General features: G+C 48.7%; 1 long non-coding RNA gene across 1 annotated transcript; it reads left to right on the top strand.

Moving 5' to 3' along the window:
- Positions 1-504: 504 nt before the first annotated feature.
- On the top strand, positions 505-829 carry LOC147698581 (uncharacterized). Its single transcript, XR_015299213.1, has 3 exons — positions 505-566; positions 652-711; positions 793-829. It is a non-coding gene; the product is annotated as an uncharacterized LOC147698581 (long non-coding RNA).
- The last annotated feature ends 7,919 nt before the right edge of the window (positions 830-8,748 follow it).

The raw sequence follows: 8,748 nt of genomic DNA on the forward strand, positions 1-8,748 counted from the left end.
GAACACTCCGGTAAGAGGGAGAAGGCAGTACAGCCTCCGACCAAATCCCAGGCCCAGTCAAAGACTTGCTGACTTTATGTGCTAATCTAATTTGTCTCAAAGGACTAATTTGGTAAGGGATGTAGCGTTCTATTTGTTGGTAGCTCCGCCTCGGCCGGAACTACGTACACAAATTGTATCACCTTCTGGCCAGGCGTGGCCAGAAGGCTATAAATAATGGTCGGAAGTCGCACGGGACTTCCGGTCCGACCAACTATCCAGAGTGTTCACTCGTGTCTTGTCTAGTCATTTATATATATCTATATCACCATATGCCTATGCACTCACCCCTCTACAGTATCCCAACGCCTTGATGGAATGGTTCCACTCATTCTCTTTGGATTAAATCACCATCTGAAAAACTTCAGTTACATGTGAGTGAATCGGCGATTCATGTTGATCAAACCCCTTTGACTCGTGCAATTGGTAGGTACGAATCATATGCCTTTTTGCTTTTCCTCTGCAGTTTTGAGATGACCATGCTGGCATCAATTCTCTACGAGGATTTTAAAGACTCTAATTAACAAGTGAGTTTCTCCTGAGATCCTGGTCTTTTGTATGCGGAGTATCACGCAAACTGAATTAAAGCGAACCTTTCACCCTGCTTTCCAGGTTCTTTTTTCTGACGTTTTCCTGTCCCATGTTGAGAGCCGGACGGCCCAACTGCCCATGGTAATTGATCCTTGATTTTTAACCTTTTTGACACTCCTGTTTTTTAGCAATCAGTAATAATTATTTCACCTCATTCCACAGATTCCTTGCCCCCCGGATCCCCTTTGTCCTGATGAAGACCCCACTTTAAAGTTAACGTATACCTACCTGTTAGTCCAGGGGTTGAAACGTCGACGACTACAATTATACACCAGCCGACGCAACCAACAATGCAAATTACTGAACATTAACGTTAGCATGGTGGTTTATAAATTTTAGGGCATTGGTTGCTCCAATTGTGAATACTGGCTCAGTGGTTTGAAGCCAGATCGAGAATTTTTGTATATATTGTCATCATTATTGTGTATTGTTCGCTGCTTTGCACTATGATCGATTCTGCACATCCCTTTTCCTCACATTTACACTCATTCTTACTCCCTCTTTCCCTGGGGCACCTTTTTATAATGGATTGAGTTCTAAAGAATGTTTACAGCATAAATATGCATTGTGATTAAATAACAGTGTGTATAAGGAAACTCATGGATTTTGTTGTATTTTGTGATATATACTTTGTGTACTTTTAGATACATCCCACTGGGACCCCTCTTTTTGTATAATATAGCAGTGACTTTTTGGGTAAACCCCCCTTCTGTATAACGTGTCTGGGCAGTTACAGCATCACAAGTTTGGCAGGAGTGTTTTGTAATACAATACATGCTGAATACCTGAAACTGTTATCTGCATCTTTGCAAGGCATACAAAATGTTTCTGGAGCGTGCTTTGGGTATAGTTATACTTCTGATTTAAGAGGCTAGACTATTGTTTTTTCAGAGTGCAGCGCAGCCTTATTTCTTCTTCGTAGTGCTTCAGTGAATGTATGGGTCAGGCTTTTGGTGAGAGAATAAGGACTTTCACCTATCCCATCAACAAAAGCAGTACATTAAACATTCTGGGACTGTACTACAGATGAGTGCGCCAGCGCTAATTGTCGCTGTGCACCAGAGTATGTCTGTGCATTTGCGTCTGTGCGCTAATACAATATGCGCTCAGACAAAACACTTATAACCACAGAGTTCAAAGTCTTCAACAACATCACAGTGCATTATAGACTGATCCTCTGTTTTTTTGTTTTTTTAAACACACTTCATTGGCATTTATTATCAGTCTGTTCATCCACATATCCTGATACAAAAATATTATGGCCATAGCTGTTGGCAATATATCCCCCAACCCATCCTTCATTCCTCTGCAGTTTGTAATGGATATGTCTTTGTCTACTCTCATTTTCTGAGGGAATAATGTTGCGGTGGCCTTGTGTCCCCCCCCCACACCCAACCAATCCAAAACAGTTAACTAGATGCCCTGCACTGCTGTCTCCCCATTGTATCCCTAGAGCTCTGAAGGTTACCTCTCTCGTGTCTGACCGTCTGTGGAAGCCCTTCGCGGGTGCCCCCTGTTCTGTATGTTCCCTCCCCTGTGATGGTAAATTATATATCCCTCCCTGTCCGGGATCCCCCTGTGCCCTCTCATCCTGCCTTGGTCACTAGGGATGCTCCTACTGAGGTGGTCTCTCAGGAGTACAAGCGTCAGACTCCCGTCCGTCTCACTGCATGTCGTCCATCATCGTCTCCCAAGCCCTGGCTCTCTCCTCATTGCCTATCCCTTGCCTCGCATTTCTCAAGAGGACCCTGCTCTCGAATCATGCCCACGTTACTAGCTCCCGTTTCCACCATTGCACACTGGGGCCTCTCGGGTCTTTCCAGTTACAAGTGATTTCCCCCTGCGCCAGGACAAAGGCGAGGTCTATGAACCTGTCTGTGGTCCTAGTTTTGGCTGTGTGTGAAAAACATCTCAGCAGTACATGTGTATGTGTGCATGGGATTACCCTCTTCGTGATCCTAGCCATATCCTGTGTCACTTCCTGCCAATAATGTGTTAAAGAAGTACAGCTCCACATCATGTGGATGTACGTTGCTCGCACTGTAGTACATCTCGGGCATCGGGCATCCTCCCTTGAAAAATATCTGTTAATACATTCTGGGGTTAGATATTTATCTAGTTATTTATTTATGAGACTTATAAAGCACGCAAATACCCGTGTGTGTCTCGGTGCTGAGGACAGCAGCATCTACCAAAGCCGATTATCGATTAAACAGCCAGGTTTTTGTCATTTTCCTGAATGCTAGTAAAGACTGTCAGGATCTGATATTTAATGGTAGGAAGTTTTGCAGTGGTGAAGATGAAGCGCTTGTCGCCCCATGAGGCGGTTTTGGTACGTGGCACCCTAAGCAGAAATGCATTAGAGGAGCAAAGGGCCCTAGTAGGAATATAAGTAGCTAGCTTCTCAATTAAAAACGAGGTCCAATGTTACACAAAGCTTTGTACGCAATGCACAAGGCCTTGAACTTTATGAGATTTTTCACAGGGAGCCAATGATACTTCTGAATGACATGGGAGATGGGCTTATATTTGGGGGTTCCTGAGAGCATTCTGGCCGCTGCGTTCTGGACTGATTGTAGTTTGTGAATTACCTTGTTTTGGGCATTCACAAGAAGCCCATTACAGTAATCGATGGTGGACATAACAAGTGTACTGACCAAAGTTTTACCCTCGGTAAAGGGAAGAAATTGTAGAATCTTTTTGATCATTCACAGTTTATGGAATGAGGCTGAGACCACCGAATTAGCATGAGGAGCAAATGTCAGCCTGTCATCAGATATGACGCCCAGATTCCTGACCTTGGTGACTGGAAGAGGAGGGGGATCCTGTGAGGACGGCCACCAGGCAAAGGACCAGATGGGGAACAACTTGCCGAAAGTCATAACCTCTGTTTTTATCAGAGTTCAACTTAAGGCAATTGCTGGACATCCAACTGCTAATGGCCAGCATGCCCTGTTGAAAGTTGGCTGCTACCTTACCTTACCACCATCATTGTATATAGACAGCACCAGTTGTGTATCATTAGCATACGATGTTAGGCCCATCCCGTGTTTGGATATTTGGATATTTGGATAGGTATTTCTAGAGCGCAAACGTTCGCTCCGAAGGGAGCATCTTGGCGCTATAAAACCTGGGACCAATTCACCGGGAAGGTGGTGGGGGGCTAAATGGCTGCTTTAGTCCAGTCATCCGAGAGATTAAAAATCCACGTTTTGAGGTGCTTCCTAAACGGCTTCTCATGCGTCTGAAGTCTGAGATGCCTTGGCATGCTGTTCCAGGCTCTAACAGCCAGGGTACTGAGTGTTTTTCCACCTTTAGACTTCAGGTTGAATTTGGAGGGGGTCATGAGGTTTTCTTGAGAGGATCTGAGAGTGCGGCCCGGGGTGTAGTGAGGGAAGCGTCTCGACAAGTAGGATGGGCCGGATTTGTTGAAGGCTCGGAAGGCTACAGTGAGAATTTTAAAGAGTATTCTCTTGTGCAAGGGGAGCCAATGTAAGGATTTGAGAGCAGTGGAGATAGAGGATTTGCGTGGGAGTTTGAGGACAAGCCGCGCAGCAGTGTGCAGGACACTTTGAAGTTTCAGTCGGGTAGACTTTTTGGTCCCTGCCAGGAGGCCATTACAGTAGTCCACTCAAGAGAGTATGAGGGCTACCGCAATGGTCTTTCTGGAGTCGAGCGGGAGGAAGTCAAAGAACTTTCGCATCGACTTTATAATGCCAAAGCATTTGCCTGCTACGGTCGCGACATGGGTATCGAAAGAGAGATCGGAATCAAAGATAACTCCGAGGTTTCTGCCGATGAAACTGTCTGAGGTGGAGCAGCAGAATTATCAGGCCACCAAAGGGCGGGGCAGAAAGATGCATTCTTTCCAATGGGCAAGATCTCGGTTTTATTCGAGTTGCAGCGGAGGTGGTTGGCATCCATCCATTGAAAGACCGCTGTGAGGCAGCGCTTGAGATTGAGTTCGGCCGTGTTGGAATTGTCGTCGAGAGGGATGACGAGCTGAGTATCGTCGGCATAAGACGTGACGGTTATGCCGAACGATTCTATAAGAGTAAGCAGAGGGATGAGATATATATTGAAAAGGAGGGGACTAAGAATGGAGCCCTGGGGAACTCCACAGAAGATCTTTTTCTCTTTCGATTGGAAAGGGCCCAGTGAGACAGTTTGAAACCTGTCGCTGAGGAAGGAACTGATCCAGGCTAGAGCTGAGTTTGTAACGCCGATGTCCATAAGTCTGTTAAGCAGAATGGAGTGGGTAATAGTATCGAATGCTGCCGTGAGGTCAAGAAGGATCAGAATGGCCTTCTTCCTTTGATCTTGGAGGATTTTGATGGTATCGGTCAGCTCGATCAGGGCGGTTTCGGTAGAATGTTTAGACCGGAAACCGGATTGCTGGGGGTGAAGTAGGTTGTGGGTATCAAGAAAGGACTTGAGCTCCTTGTGGACTAACTGTTCTGTTATTTTGCCCAGCGCAGGTAGCAGGGTGATGGGACGGAGGTTAGTCAAATCGGAGGGGGGTTTGTTAGCCTTTTTCATAAGAGGTTTAACCACACCCTTCTTCCAAGAGAGGGGAACAGAGCCAGTATTGAGGGAAAGGTTGACTATTTCATTAATGATGGGGTTGATTTCATCAATGATGGTGTGGAGGATCTTGGGGGGACAAGGGTCAGAAGGGGAGCCAGATTTGCATGAAAGGATCGCTTCTCTGGTCTGAATCAGGGTTACCGGGGTAAAGTGTTTGAGACTGTTTGCAATCGGGCGTGATTGGTCTGGATCCAAAATTGAGTACACAGGAGAGGGAGGGGGGAAGTTTTTATGGATAGAGCTGATTTTTTCCTCAAAGTAGTCAGAGATCTTATCACACAGCTCTTGAGAAGGGGGGATTTCTGGTTGAAGAGCTTTTGGTTTGGTGAAAGATTTCACTATAGAAAAGAGGGTTTGTTGTTTTTGGCTAGCCTCTTTAATAGCGTTTACATAGTAGGTTCTTTTTGCTGATTTAGTGGTTGAGAGATAATTTTTCCTCTGTAGAATGTAGTTGTTACGATCGTCATTATTGTAGGATCTACGCCATTTACGTTCTGCTTTCCTGCAGAGTAGGTGTGCGGCTGTTAGGTCAGGCGTGTACCAGGGGGCTTTAATTTTCGTTTTCTTTAGGGTGTTGTCTTTATTATTAGGTGGACATCGTTTTGAGATTTCTTGAGAGAGCCAGTTGTTGAGAGAGACTGCATCTTTATCGATGTTACCAGAGGAAGAGGGGGCATTGGTAGGGGAAAAGGGATGGGAAATAAGACCTTTCTGGACAGTTTTCCAATTGATGGAGTGAATGTGTTGGCGAGTTCGTTTTTTGCAATTAAGAGGGGGAACGCTGAAGATATGGAAAGGGATCAGACTGTGATCAGTCCAAATTTGGGGAATGGGGGACAAGGTGGAGATGGACGGGAAATTGGAACAGACACCATCCAGGGTGTGGCCAAGGGAATGGGTGGGCAGCTTGACGCTTTGTTGCAGATTGAAAATATCCAATGTCTGCAGAAGATTTCTGGTGGAGAGGTCGACGGATGTTTCGAGATGCAGGTTAAAGTCGCCCAGGAGGGTGAAATGTGGGTAGCGGAGTAGGAAGTGTCCGAGTGCGTCATTAAGGGAGTCAAGGAATTTTGTGGCAGTGCCGGGTGGGCGGTAGATCAGACCACCTGAGAAAGAGAGGGTTTGACTAAGTTTGATGGAGAAACCTAGTCCCTCTGCATCAGTGAGGGGGTCGAGGCAGAAGGTGTGGCAGCTAAAAGAGTCCCTCAGGATGAATGCAACGCCTCCTCCTCTACCTTTCAGTCTGTCTTGTCTGTGAAAGGAGTAGCCTGGGGGAGGGCAATGGCTATGTCAGGGTTACTGTCTTCAGTAAGCCAGGTCTCGGTGATCATGAGACAATCCAGGTCATGGTCGATAATGAGATCATGAATATCCTGACTATGTTTACACATCGACCTGGCGTTTATCAGACCTCCTGTAAAGTGAGGTCGTTTGGGGGATGGTGGCTGTTTGGTGACGAGGTTGAGTAACCAATGACATTTGTTACAACTGGTGGAACCGAATACTGTAGAAAGATCAAGCTTGCAGGGGCAGTCAGATCTGCCTCGGAGTTTAAGGAGGTCATTGGGAGCATACCTGATGGTTAGAGGATTTTGGGCAGGGGTTCCTGCGCCTGGCGCGGTGTTGGCGCGGACGGGCGCAGACGGGCTTCCCTTAGGCGCGCCTTCGGCGCGCAAACGGCGCTCCCGCTGCGCTCGTCCGCTGCGCGTCCTATGCATACACATTTATGGTGGAAGGCGGGGGCGTGTCCTCAGAAAGGGGCGGAGTCTGCGCGCACGCCGGTGGCTATGGCAGCTGCAGGTAAAGAGCGATGAAGGGCGCGATGCAGCCAATGTGATCAGCTGTGCGCGAGCGCTACGTTGTGCTTTGGATTAAAAAGCAATTTAAACGTGTGCCTTGATGACTCTGGCTAAGTCCGACACATATATGTTAAAAAGTGTCAGGCTTAGTGATTTGGCTGGGAGGGGCAGGCTGGCTATTGGCCTGTAATTCTTAGTGTCAGATCGATCTAGGTTTTTTTTTTTAGCAACAGGTTTATAATGAATTTCTTCCAGGTTGCGGGCTATATACCTGAAATAAACATAGCATTACAGATGCTAGATAGAACAGGTGCAACCTGTTCAATGTCTGGTAAAAGTACAGCTGGAGGACAAGGGTAGGTGATGGAGCCCGATTTAACGGAGATAAGCATGGTGGAATGTATAAAAGCTAATCAGGTCAAAGCGGGCACGACTCCCAATTGTCTTCGCCTTACGATTCCCAATGCTCCGCCTCACGTACGTCTTTTGTTGACTCTCCCCATACCTGGAACGGTGTGGGAGCAGGCCGATCAGTAAAGGCACCAGCGGGTACCCACTTTGGGTTTATATAGTCCTCTCCTGCGGCAAGGGCAGTCGAGTCCAAGCACATGGGGTGTGGAGCCCAAATGTGATGCACGGGGGCAGCGCAGAAGCGATGCCGCAAGGAGTGCCGAAAAGGGAGCAACCTAACCCGGCACCTGTTCCCCACTCTCCTCGCAAGTAGGATTCGATCAATGTGGCCTGAGGTCATGTGGCTACTCAATATGTCAGTACGGGCAAAGCCCCCAACCCCGGTCCCTGTCTCTCTTGGGCCTACTCCCCTCGCTCAGCCCGCATCGGTGTGGGTGTCAGCTCGTCACCTGCTGCAGTCGGAGAGCACCTCCACCAGAAGTTCAAAGTCACAGTGTCCAGGCCCTCCTCGCCACTCCAATATCCTCTAGACCTCCCTCTGCCACCTCTCCTCACCGATCCATGGGCAGCAGCCCCCTGCTCTCCATCTGATAAGTCACCTGAATGGTGGGGGTTGTGATCGTAGCTGAGGCGGTCTGACCCGCCTCTCAGTCCCAGGCTTAGGAGGTGTGCTCCCTCCACTAGCGACACTGCCGGCTCCTCCCGGAGCCTCCCAGATATGCAGCCAGTTCCACCGGCTCAACTGAGTAGCCCGAGCACTGCGACCCTGGTAGGCGGGCCCCCGCTCACAGTCGGCTGCCCCACAGTACTCCACACATGGACCCTCAATGGCTCAGGGCACCTCTGCCTCCCCTCCTCGCTTCTTCACTGTCTGGAGCCCGCAGCGTGTGCATTAGTCCCAGTGGCCCCCGCTCCAAACTGGCGCCGGTTATCCGTTCGGTACCTGGGCTTCGCAACGGAGGTCGCCCCCAGGTCCTCGGTGTCATTCTCTCCGGCCGCGTCTCCCTCTCTGCCTAAGCCCAGGTCCCGCCTCTTCGTTCCGGAGGCCGCAAAGTCCTGCTCATCCAGTGCTCCGCCAGCTCAGATCGCCCCTTGAATCCACATTGTGCGGGAGACAGTCGCCAGTTGCTCCCTTAGAGTCGTAGCTCAAAGAGCGAGCGCCAACTGGGCTAGCCCGCGTCACCTCCCTTCAGCTCATTTCACAGTGAAGGTGAGCTGTTGCGCCCCGATTTTCAATTCCTGCCTGCTCCCCCGACCTTCACCTGTCCGGGGATGACTTTGTTAGGTGAAGGGCCCCTCTATATCGGGCAGGATGGGCTGT

Source organism: Lissotriton vulgaris, chromosome 8 (genome assembly GCF_964263255.1).
Source record: "Lissotriton vulgaris chromosome 8, aLisVul1.2, whole genome shotgun sequence".
NCBI lineage: Eukaryota > Metazoa > Chordata > Amphibia > Caudata > Salamandridae > Lissotriton > Lissotriton vulgaris.